The 11,208-nt window shown below is 30.8% G+C and overlaps 1 long non-coding RNA gene and 1 other non-coding gene across 2 annotated transcripts; one reads left to right on the plus strand and one right to left on the minus strand.

Annotated features, from left to right (window-relative positions):
* Nucleotides 1–5,976: 5,976 nt before the first annotated feature.
* On the plus strand, nucleotides 5,977–6,897 carry LOC128193610 (uncharacterized). Its single transcript, XR_008244965.1, has 2 exons — nucleotides 5,977–6,340; nucleotides 6,536–6,897. It is a non-coding gene; the product is annotated as an uncharacterized LOC128193610 (long non-coding RNA).
* A 2,530-nt stretch (nucleotides 6,898–9,427) lies between these two features.
* Nucleotides 9,428–9,501, minus strand: TRNAI-AAU (transfer RNA isoleucine (anticodon AAU)). The gene has a single exon. It is a non-coding gene; the product is annotated as a tRNA-Ile (tRNA).
* Nucleotides 9,502–11,208: the final 1,707 nt, after the last annotated feature.

The following is an 11,208-nucleotide window of genomic DNA, read 5'->3' on the forward strand; positions in this document are numbered from 1 at the left end:
AGAGAACGAACGACTAAAGGCAAGGAAACTTACCAGTTCAGAACTCGAATTTGTTCGGTTCAAACTGAAGCTATGGACGCCGGAAGTGCTTCTACAGTGTCTGAATGATGATCGGAGAAGAGAAAGGGTGAGATTTCGTAGAGAGAAGGGAGAGCTTTTAGAGAGAAGGAGGAGAAAATGGAGTTTCGGAAATCAGAGAGGAAAATGGTTGCATGCAGAGAATAGTGTAAACTTTTGAAACTTAAATTTTGCTTCTATCAACCAAAACCGAACGTCCAATTCCTTGCAGCCACCTGTTTTCCATTCTCTGAAATTCTAACTCTCGTCTCGACACTTGGCTTCCACTAAAAAGAGTTTTGGAGTGCGTTTTAATGAGGTCTCACAAATATATAATTAATTTTTAAAATATATTTTTTTATTTTATAAATTTAAAATAATTAGTGATTGTTTCAAAATTAACTAATTATTAATATGTTAATAATGATTATTTTTTAATAAACTCACTTACTAAATGCATGCTTAATTATATTGATCATAAAATTTAAACAAAAAAAATAAAATTATTAAAAAATTAAAGTTTTAATTTTTAATTTTAGAGTAATTAAGAAATAAATACCTTCTAAAAAAAATTATAAACTCACTTATTTTAAAGGAATTAAAAATATATATTTAGATTTATTTTTAATCAATTTTTCAAAAAATTTCTTTTAATTAGCAAGACTTTCAATTTATTTTAATTATAATGTAATATAATTAAAAAAAATAAGAGTGTAAATATAATTGAGTGAAGTATAACTCTAATTTTTATTTATAATTCTAATTTTTCTGACTTCAATACTAAGTGAAGTATATTAAATTTTACTGGGAAAAGTACAATAATTTTGATTTCTGTAAAACTTAATTCATTGTTTTTTATCATCCTTCTTACTTATAATTAATATATTTTTTTATTGGAGAGAAAACTTGAATTAAACTGAATTTAATATATTAAATAATATTTTAATGGGAAAGTGAGTAGTTATGGTGTTGAAGCATTAATTAAATAAATAGAAATAAGAGATGTATGTATTAAATTGAGTTAGGTGTCAATTGCATCACTAATCACCAAATGCTGCAAACATTGATAAAAAACTTATGTGTTCAGAAAAGCAGAGGAAAGAGAATAAAAAGTTTTTGTCATATCATCAATCTTTAACTCCGTTTGTTTCTATTTAACATAAAGGACGAAGTTGACGCAAAATTTACTAAATGAGGACCAAGTTGATACTTTTTTAAAACCAAGAATCGAATTGACATAATCGAACAAAACTGGGGATAAAAGAGACTATTAAGCCTTATTGTTATTAGTTTATATTTATATTTTTTTGTATTTTGCAGTTATATATAATTAGTTTTTTTGTTTTAATGTTTTTGTATAATATATATTTTTTATATATGATTTTTGTATTTTTTTAACAATTTTATAATTATATAAAAAATTATTTATTAGTTTAATTATATGAAATATATAGTTTTATAATATTAATATTTTGTAATTAAAACAAATAGTGGTGAAGTTGGGGTGAAAATCTGAAAAAAGAGAAAAGAAGAGTTGGGAAGTGGGATTGAGTGAAAAGTAAAAATGGATAAAACGATAGAGTTTGAGTTTAAATAGAGTTAAAAGTAAAAAAAATTGTTTTTATAATTAATTTTTTTTTTTTGCAGAAGGTTGGGAAGATGGAGAAAGAAGTGGTGGTGGAGGAGCAACACCCAATTCTTAATTATTTAGTTTACTAATATTGTTCTTAATTAATAACTATGACCCTTTTTAAACTATTTTACTTGAAAGAATATAATTTCGATGCAATTCTTAAAGTTATCAATTAATATAATAACAAGAAAAAAAGATAAAACATCAATTTATGTAATTTTTGTGAATAAATAAAATTAGAAAAAGATGACGCTACACTGTGTTTGAATTTTAGTTGATTCAAACTTTTAAACTATACCAATATGTTGATTTTTTCTTAAAATTCAGAAAAAAATTTCTTCCTAAAAATTTATTTAATTTCAGAAATATAATAAATAGTTTGTTTCTACTTTAGTTAAATTTAATTCAACTTAATTTTTAACTGAAAATAAAAAAAATTATAACTTATTAGCGAACCCCAAATCTAAAAACTAAAGATAAAAAATTACAATCAGTGGCATGTTTTTTATTTTCAATCATTTAAAATATTGATATCAATTAGTTAAATATTAATTACTAGTGATAAAAATCTTAAGTTACTATATGTCTAATGTAATTTTTGTTTCAATAATCCAAAATAAATAAAAACTAAAAACAAAATAAGGTGCAGCATCTTAACACAGACAAATAAAAATGGAATCGAACATATATTATTAATTTCTATAACAACTGGGATACATAACTTATCTTTTTAATATATATTTGTTTTCTTATAATATTACAAACGAGTAATTTTAAGTTTTCTTGAAAATATTGGTTTATATTTTGTAATCTATATTTTTTTATGTTCTTTTTTCTTTTTTACATCAAACATATAATTTATGATGCCAATTCTTATCTTTGATCAATTTATATATATATATATATATATATATATATATATATATATATATATATCACTTTTAAAAAATTCATAAACTAATAATTATAATTATATCTATAAAATAATATCTATAATTATGTCTATCAAATTATATTCATAAATAGATTAATAATTAATAATAAAATAAATAATTTTAGTAATAATATTTTTAAAACATGAATATCATTATACCAATCATGCAAATAATATCATTCTACCAATCATGCAAATAATATCATTATACCAATCATGCAAATAATATGATTATTCTATTTTTATATTCAATTTCAAAAATGAAAATTGAAAAAGAAAACACTTATTTAAAACAAAATATGGAACCAAATGAACAGTGGAAACAAATCGTTGTGGCCGGTATAAGACTTAATTCTAATAGTATTATAGAGTTTATAGATCAGAAGCGTTATGAAGATGCCCTATATGAGGCTAGAGAGGTCACAAGACGTTTGGCGACATATGACAGTCCTCGTCTTCTAATGGGAGCTCCAGTAGATACTAGAAAAAAAGAAGAAAACTCCTCTTCCGATTCAGACGCAGATTATGTTTTCTTTTAAGAGATGGGTAAGAAAATGTTTTCCTTTCTTATGTTGTCATGGGTTTATGAGGTGTTATTATGTAGTTTAGTAGTGGTTAAGGTCTGTCATGGGTAAGAAAATGTTTTCCGGATTGATTGCTTTCAGTGTATTGTATTTTCATCCAATAAAATTGATTCATAAATTATTATGAGATAATCTATAGCAGCAAACATAGAATTAAGAATAAGAAAGAAAATTTACCATAATTCAAATTTAATATAAATAAAAAGCCATAATTCAAATTCAATATAAATAAAAAGTGCATCCTCCATGAAGATCAATCTGTGTCCATGTTCAGTTTTTTACTTTCACATCAAAAATCACTAAACCATAATACAACTCTTTAGTCTACTTATTGGTAGGTGATGGAAAACGCAATTAATTTTGCGACATGGTGTTTGATATGTCAGAACACTAGTAAAACCTGTAGATTTTAATAGGGAGAGAGAGAGGATTCACCGATTGAACGGTGGAATGGAAGAGATCTTAGTTTTTAATCGGTCAAAAATGGTGGAAAAGGTGTGAGAAGGCAGAAGGGCGAAGGGTGAAAGGATTTTCTACGGTGGATTAGGCTGAAGTCAGGGAAAAATATACTAAAGAAGAGAGATATGGAGGCTAACCGTGGCTGGCAGAGGATGATCTCTCTCAAGAGAGAAGGGGGAGGCGGTGAAGACGAGAATGAGAAATGAATTTTGTTGTCTGAAGGGTGAAAATGAAACGTTGATGACGCGTGACGTGACGCTGGAAGAGGCGCTGATTGGCTATTGGTGACTACAGTGGTGATGGAGAAATCTGACAAAAAGATAAAGTATTTTAGAATCACGAGTCTCTTAATCCTATCACTTTTTTTAGATTACATTTCCACATTTTAACACTAACACGTTACATTATCAAAATGGTACTAAAATATAATTGTTAATATATCAGATCCTAAAAATAAAGGAAAAAGGGTGAATAAATGGAAAAATCTAAAATCAAGGCAAGATTTCTTATAGTTGATTTATCGGAAAACAGTCTCGACAAAACAAAACTTTAGACCAAGCAAGTATGTGAAGAACACACTTCTTGTGAAACAATCTCTGACTTATGCTCCTCACGGTTGTCATATGCTCGGAACGGTTGAATTTTTTATCAATAAATGGAACATACTTGACTGTTGGTCCTGTATTTATAAGTTGTATCATCGATCCTAAAATGATACAGGTTCAATAAAATATAAACAGACTTATCTTAAAATCCGGTTGATTGTTCATAAACGGTCTATTAAGAGCTTTAATCGGATATTTTTGATTATTTTATCATTCGCTGTATATTTAACCCAATAATAAAATAAACGTTGATCCAATTGTGACCAGTTTTAATAGAACAGTTTGCTCTGATTGGCCTTAGCAGTGACCGAACGGTGCTGAATGTATGATCGGTGCTGAAGATATGACCGTTCGGTCTCTACTAGGTATAATGCAAACTTCATTGATAAACAAAACACTTTCAACATGTTGTAAGAAAATTCCTTACCTATTAACAATATACAATCCTTGTATTTCTACTTTATTATGTATAGAAGTTAAGCAATTAGTAGACATATCTACATTTTAAAAATATCATTTTTTTTCACATATATAATGTACTAAAACTTAAATTATCTTTTTCATAAAAACAACTTTTGAACACTTTTTCAGATTTCCAATCATTAAGTGAATCTGTATCAACTCGCTAAAAAGCAAGACATTCCAATGGAAACATGGAAATCAAGGGCTTGGAAGTTGAAACCCAATAATTTTTCTTGTGTAATTTAATTGCAATGCGTTACATATCTCTGTGATCAACCACTAGGCGACAACTATATACATAAGGGTTGTGTAAGAAGAACAGAAAATAATGGTACAACATTAGTGCATTGAGATGTGAATGTACAGCTCCATGATTTGTAAGAGACATTCCACACGGTTGGCTTCTGCTCAACACTGTGCCCTCTCAGTTGAATTCCGAATTGAATAAAGAATGGCAGTAACAGCTCAGAATTCTCCACATTCTATGAATGCCAAAGATTATTCCGTAAAAAATAGGGCTGCATGTAGCATGGTGAGGGTGTTCTTTTGAGTATACAACAATTTCAGTGTCATAATCTTTTCAGGACTATAGTTTCCTTCTCGAGCAACAACCATGCTGGAGAGCCGGAGTTCTTCTCCAACGGCAAGTAACTTTTAAGTAAAACACATGTATGATGCATCACTTTTAGCAGAAAAACAGCCATTTGATTCTCACTTTCATCGATGGTTGCGAGCCAAGAATATAGGAACCATCTGCTATTTGCGTAGCCCAGTTGTATATACGTTCTGTGGATGAAAAGAGGTGGGACACGACAGTTTCAGCAACAACATCCCAGTTTTGGTCTGCTAGAAGAGACACAAGGGTGACTGGTAGATCATTCACAACCATTTGTCGGTCCACGATCATAAGGGCATATACTTGCAGCATGCAGCAGATAACAGACCAAGAAACTGCAGTGCCTGCACAAAGTACGCTCCAAAACAAATTCAACCTGGTTATCAAAGAGCAAAACATACTTTTATACAGCCTCTTAAGTAGCTTTTTTCAAAAGCACTTATAGGAGAAGAAAATAAAAAATTAATAAGATAAAATTAACTTGAGCATAAACTAATATTTGAAAAACTCTCTTTTATTAGTTTATCCGAAAACTGATTTTTAACTTAGGTTTAATGTCTCGGTAGGTCTCTATTTTCGGCGTGAATCTCAAATAGGTCCCTTTTCTTTTCGGCGTCTCAATTGGATCCTTATTTTTGTAAAATTTGAGCAAATAGGGGTCTGCCGTCAAATTGAATAAACGCCGTTAAGGAGAGTATTACGTGGCATGCTGACGGTGTAGTTTTAATTTACGTGGCATTAAAAACGTGTGTGAATTATATTTTTTTAATTTTTGAGATTCTACGCTCCGTTCCCAATTCCTTCACTCAGTCCTTCTGGCCGCACCCTTTCAACGCCGATTCCGTGACCTCTTTTTTCGTCGATTTCACCGGCTACGTCTCCAAGGCCGCGCAAGCGTCTAGGTGGAGAAGAGCACGAACTAGATCGAAATGGGTTCTTTATGTCGGTGATTATGGTGCTAAAGGGGATGGTCTTCACAATGACACTGAGGTAATTGCTTCCTTCTATTTGTGTAACTTCACAATGACCGATTTGCTTAATAATGTTTATTTAGATGATTCTTTTGCTTGAAACTGTTTATCGTAGATTTCATAACAGCCCATGAAATGTATGATAATTTGTCTGAAAGGACTGGGTAGGATTAGGAATGTCCCCATGACTTTGTCTATTTATTTATCTTTTTAGGCCTTCCTGGAAGCTTGGGGAATCGCATGTTCTCTCGCTGGATTTATAAATCTTGTTTTTCCATCTGGGGAAACTTTTCTTATCTATCCAGTGGACATTGGTGGACCTTGTCGATCTAAGATTATTTTGACGGTAAGCTCACAGAGTCAAATCTCTCACATGTTGACAAATTCTGCTGGCAAGCTCACGGTTCTGCTCGGGGTTTCTTGTATCCTCCTACTTGTTTCTCAATCAGTGATGATTTCATTAGACAAAATATCTTCGTAGAGTCAAACCATACTATTCATTCCGTTTGAATTGAAAGTATATAGATTAAAGGTATTTCTTTGTACAATAAAATGAGTACGCGAGTTCCTCGGTAATTATTTTGTACTCTATTGTTTAAGGGGAAGGTAGATACTTGTGATCCATTTTGAAGGTTTTGAAGTCCAGATTTATGTTCAGACGAAGGTAGATATGTTCAGATTTTTGAAAGACATCATAAAATCAGTGAATTATCATTAGTAGCAAGCATATCACATGCCACTTTACATATTTCCAACTCAATATTCACATTTTAAAACTGGTTCATAATTTAAAAATAATAGAATAAGCATAGCCAAAAATATTATATTATTGAACAAAATGATTTAGTTTAACTATTTTGAAACCATTTTCTATAGGGGGAAGACATATCCATATCATGATTCTCTGGTCTTTTTTGTCAAATTCCAATCAAACGTTTTAAAAGTTTCGTGTAATCTCTGAGCATCAAAATTATGCTCACTGATAAGGCAAAAGCAAACACATAAAAAGAAAAATGTTAAACTCCATCTGCTTGTTAATTGACATTAACTTTTTTACCATTTTCATAAGGCAGAAGATGACTTCTTCAGCAGCACATAAATGGTAAAGGGGAGACCACTAGAATAGCCTATTAATAACCACACTCTATATCTCAAAAGAAAAAAAAAAGACAAAAACTCCTAGCGTGTTTATGGTACATACCCAGAAGATCCGTTGTATACAGTGTAAAAAAAGCTATGCATAATCAATATCAAGAGTATTGAAACTTGTATGAAGTGAACTGATCAAATAGAAAGGCAGAATTCAATTATAATTATTGCAACATGATAACACTGAAAAGTGAGTGAAACTTAGTTACTCCCAAACTCTAAATATTTCTTACTTAGTGCGCATCTGGACTACATGCTAAGATCTATAAGTGACAACTTTTTTTCACTGACATGCACAAGAAATTTGTGTTGATGATTCAACTTCAAGCTCTAACACGCAACTGGGTCAGCGAGGACCAAGTTTTGGGCACCCACGGGCAAGAGGCTTAGAACTGTTTTCTGGAGCTCTGAATGTTCTAGGTATCATCTTATCAACATACAGTGTTCCATCCAAGTGATCACACTCATGCTGTAAAATCCGAGCCTGCCAACCAGTAGCATTTATATTTACGGGTTCCCCGTAACGATCAAAACCTTCAACCTCAACATCAAGGTATCGCTCTACCATAGCGTACCCAGCAACACTGCAAAATGTCGTTACAGATGAAGATGTCAAAGGTACCCGCTGACATACGTGCTTGACTAGTTATCACATAAAACACAAATATAAAGCGATCCAGAATTATTATATTTTGAATTATGGCAACAACATTGACTAGCTGTTACCTCAACAATAATTTATCAACAAATTCAGTTGGATCCAATCAGATTGGAGGACAATCTCACTGAAAAAGTGGCATATTTACAAGAGAGCGGGATAATGTTAAGAGACCCCACTGTTCTGTTGCACAGATTGGTGGTGTTGTTGCTGCTGCGAAAGACGTCGCCCATTACGACGGCGTTTCGAAAGAGGTATGCCGCCACCGGAACCGTGCGCAGCCGCAATGCCACCAGCTGCACGGCTTCCATGCTGGAGCGAGGTTCGCCGATCGCGGAAATGATTACTTCGCCGGCGAAGGCAGTGAGCTCCTCGGCAAAATCCAGCGACGCTTGCGCGGCCTTGGAGACGTAGCCGGTGAAATCGACGAAAAAAGAGGTCACGGAATCGGCGTTGAAAGGGTGCGGCCAGAAGGACTGAGTGAAGGAATTGGGAACGGAGCGTAGAAACTCGACTATGTACATTTAATTTTTTAATTCAAAAATTAAAAAAATATAATTCACACACGTTTTTAATGACACGTAAATTAAAACTACACAGTCAGCATGCCACGTAATACTCTCCTTAACGGCGTTTGTTCAATTTGACGGCAGACCCCTAATTGCTCCAATTTTACAAAAATAAGGATTCAATTGAGACGCCGAAAAGAAAAGGGACCTATTTGAGATTCACGCCGAGAATAGGGACCTACCGAGAGATTAAACCAAAAACTTATTATAAAGTAACTTCAACATTTTTCACTACACATTGAAGGGTAAATATATTCAATTACATTTATATTTAATTTAATTAAAGTTATGATTGGAACAAATATTTTAACTTGAAAAAACATAACAAGATCATTGTAATTTATACCTTAAGTTTTGTCCATTTTTATACATACACCAATACTTTATTTATAAACTTTCAAATAATATTGTAATTTATTTCTCATATTAGTATAGATAAGATAACTTGTTTAAATAACAAAAACACCTTTAGCAATTAGGAATCAAATATCACAACTTGGAAAGTATTTTTTTTTTTTTAGACAATTAGTTCAGCCATATTCTGCGAAAAACAAAGAAAATATTTTAAAATGAAAGAAAAAATATATTAAACAAGTAAGAGGGTAAAACACCCAAAATATATTATCGCACTCAGTGAAGTAAATGGCAAGCATTATTGTAAGCTCCCATGGGCCCATAAAACACCCAAATTAAAAGGCCTACAACGTAAATGATTATTTCAAAACAAAATTGGCCCATGCAGGTCTCGAACCTGCGACCTTCGCGTTATTAGCACGGCGCTCTAACCAGCTGAGCTAATAGGCCATTTGATAGTACAATTAACATGTTACATAATAGACTTTTGTAGGCCCATAAAACACCTAAATTGAATGACCATTTTCTTGAAAGACAACGTGAAATAAAAAAATAGACATGATGCTTTAGATAACGTTGATAGATCAAATTTAATTTAGTTGGAGCATTAATTTAAAAAATATTTATAAAATAATGCGTTGCTAATTTGGATTAAAAATATTATGGGATAAATATGAACTCATTTTTTGTAAGGTATGAAATTGAAGAATGGACTTATCTTGTTTAAGGTTGCCATTTCGCGGTTTTAACAAAGTTACTTATGAAAATTAAGCCCTACTTTATTTTTTTATATTTGTTCAAATTTAATGAATAGCACCATTATATATTCTTCATTTTTAAATGAACTTGGTGATTAGTACCCAAGCAAACAATGTTAAAAATATATGTACTATAATAACGAAGTTTGACATTATTGATTGAAAGAGATTATTCCTTGTTTATTCTGAAGATTAGGTTGTCTTAAGCATGCAGAGCTTGGTACAATGTATTTTGATCAACAACTTAATTCTCCAACCTTTGTTATTATATGCCAACGTATTTCAAAATATATATAAACATAAAAAAAATTCATTTATCTTATAAATAATATGTATATCATTCAAATATACCAAGAATGGTAGAATGAGTAATGCATCTCATTTATAGCCTCATCGTGGAGATATGCATTGTTGATACAATGACTATTGGAGGTTAAAGTAGCATCAACATATGGTACGAGGAGTCTCTTGCATCTCTACTTCCATACTATCAAATGAAACTTACTTGCATAAAATTAATATAACAAATAAGTTCTAAATTTTGTACATATGATTAATAAAATCATAAGTATAAATATGTTTAAAAGATTCTTAATTCCATATAACTTGAATGTGAAATAGTTAGAGGTATATATTCATTTATTGTTAATATGATGCAAGGATCTTTAATCGAGTACATTACTCGAGACTCGTTTATTTTTTATGGTTGTGATGATATATTAATGACAGTCATTCAAAGATTAAAACACTTAAGATGTGTACATGATGGTTATGGTAGTGGTTAGGGCCTTTGTGATTAATTTAGGGCACTATCATGAAGGAGTAATGTAAAGTCTTATAGGCGGAATGTCTTGTAAAAGATGGAGATACAACTTATAAAAAACTAAATTAGACTTGACACTTTTTAAAGTAAGAGTTTGATGACAAGTTTGAGTTCCTTCACGTTGTTAATAACATACTTAAGGATCTTGAAGTTATTTGAGTGAGCCTTAAAAAGAGTTGCTTTGTTGCCTTAAAAAAATCTAAAAATTCTTTTGTAATATATTAATTTGAAAGTTGATAATCTTATAAAAATAATTATTTATTATAAGCATAACAATTATAAAAATAAAAACTTAAAGACTAAACTTTATTATTATACAAATAAATAAGGAAGCAATCTAAAAAATAATATTAAAGTGAAACATGAAATAAAATATATATTTGTACTTTTAAATGTATGATATCAATGACATAATGAATGAAAATATTTATTCATATTCAACACACAAATAATATTACACAATAATGAAAAAAAAAATAGTTTAGGTTACTAGACAAGCCTGTGTTAGATGATGGACTTAAATGTTTAGCTCGTCCCATATTTTCATAATTGGCTGTGAGCTTGTTTTCATGGTCA

This window comes from Vigna angularis, chromosome 8 (assembly GCF_016808095.1).
Source record: "Vigna angularis cultivar LongXiaoDou No.4 chromosome 8, ASM1680809v1, whole genome shotgun sequence".
Taxonomy (NCBI): Eukaryota; Viridiplantae; Streptophyta; class Magnoliopsida; order Fabales; family Fabaceae; genus Vigna; species Vigna angularis.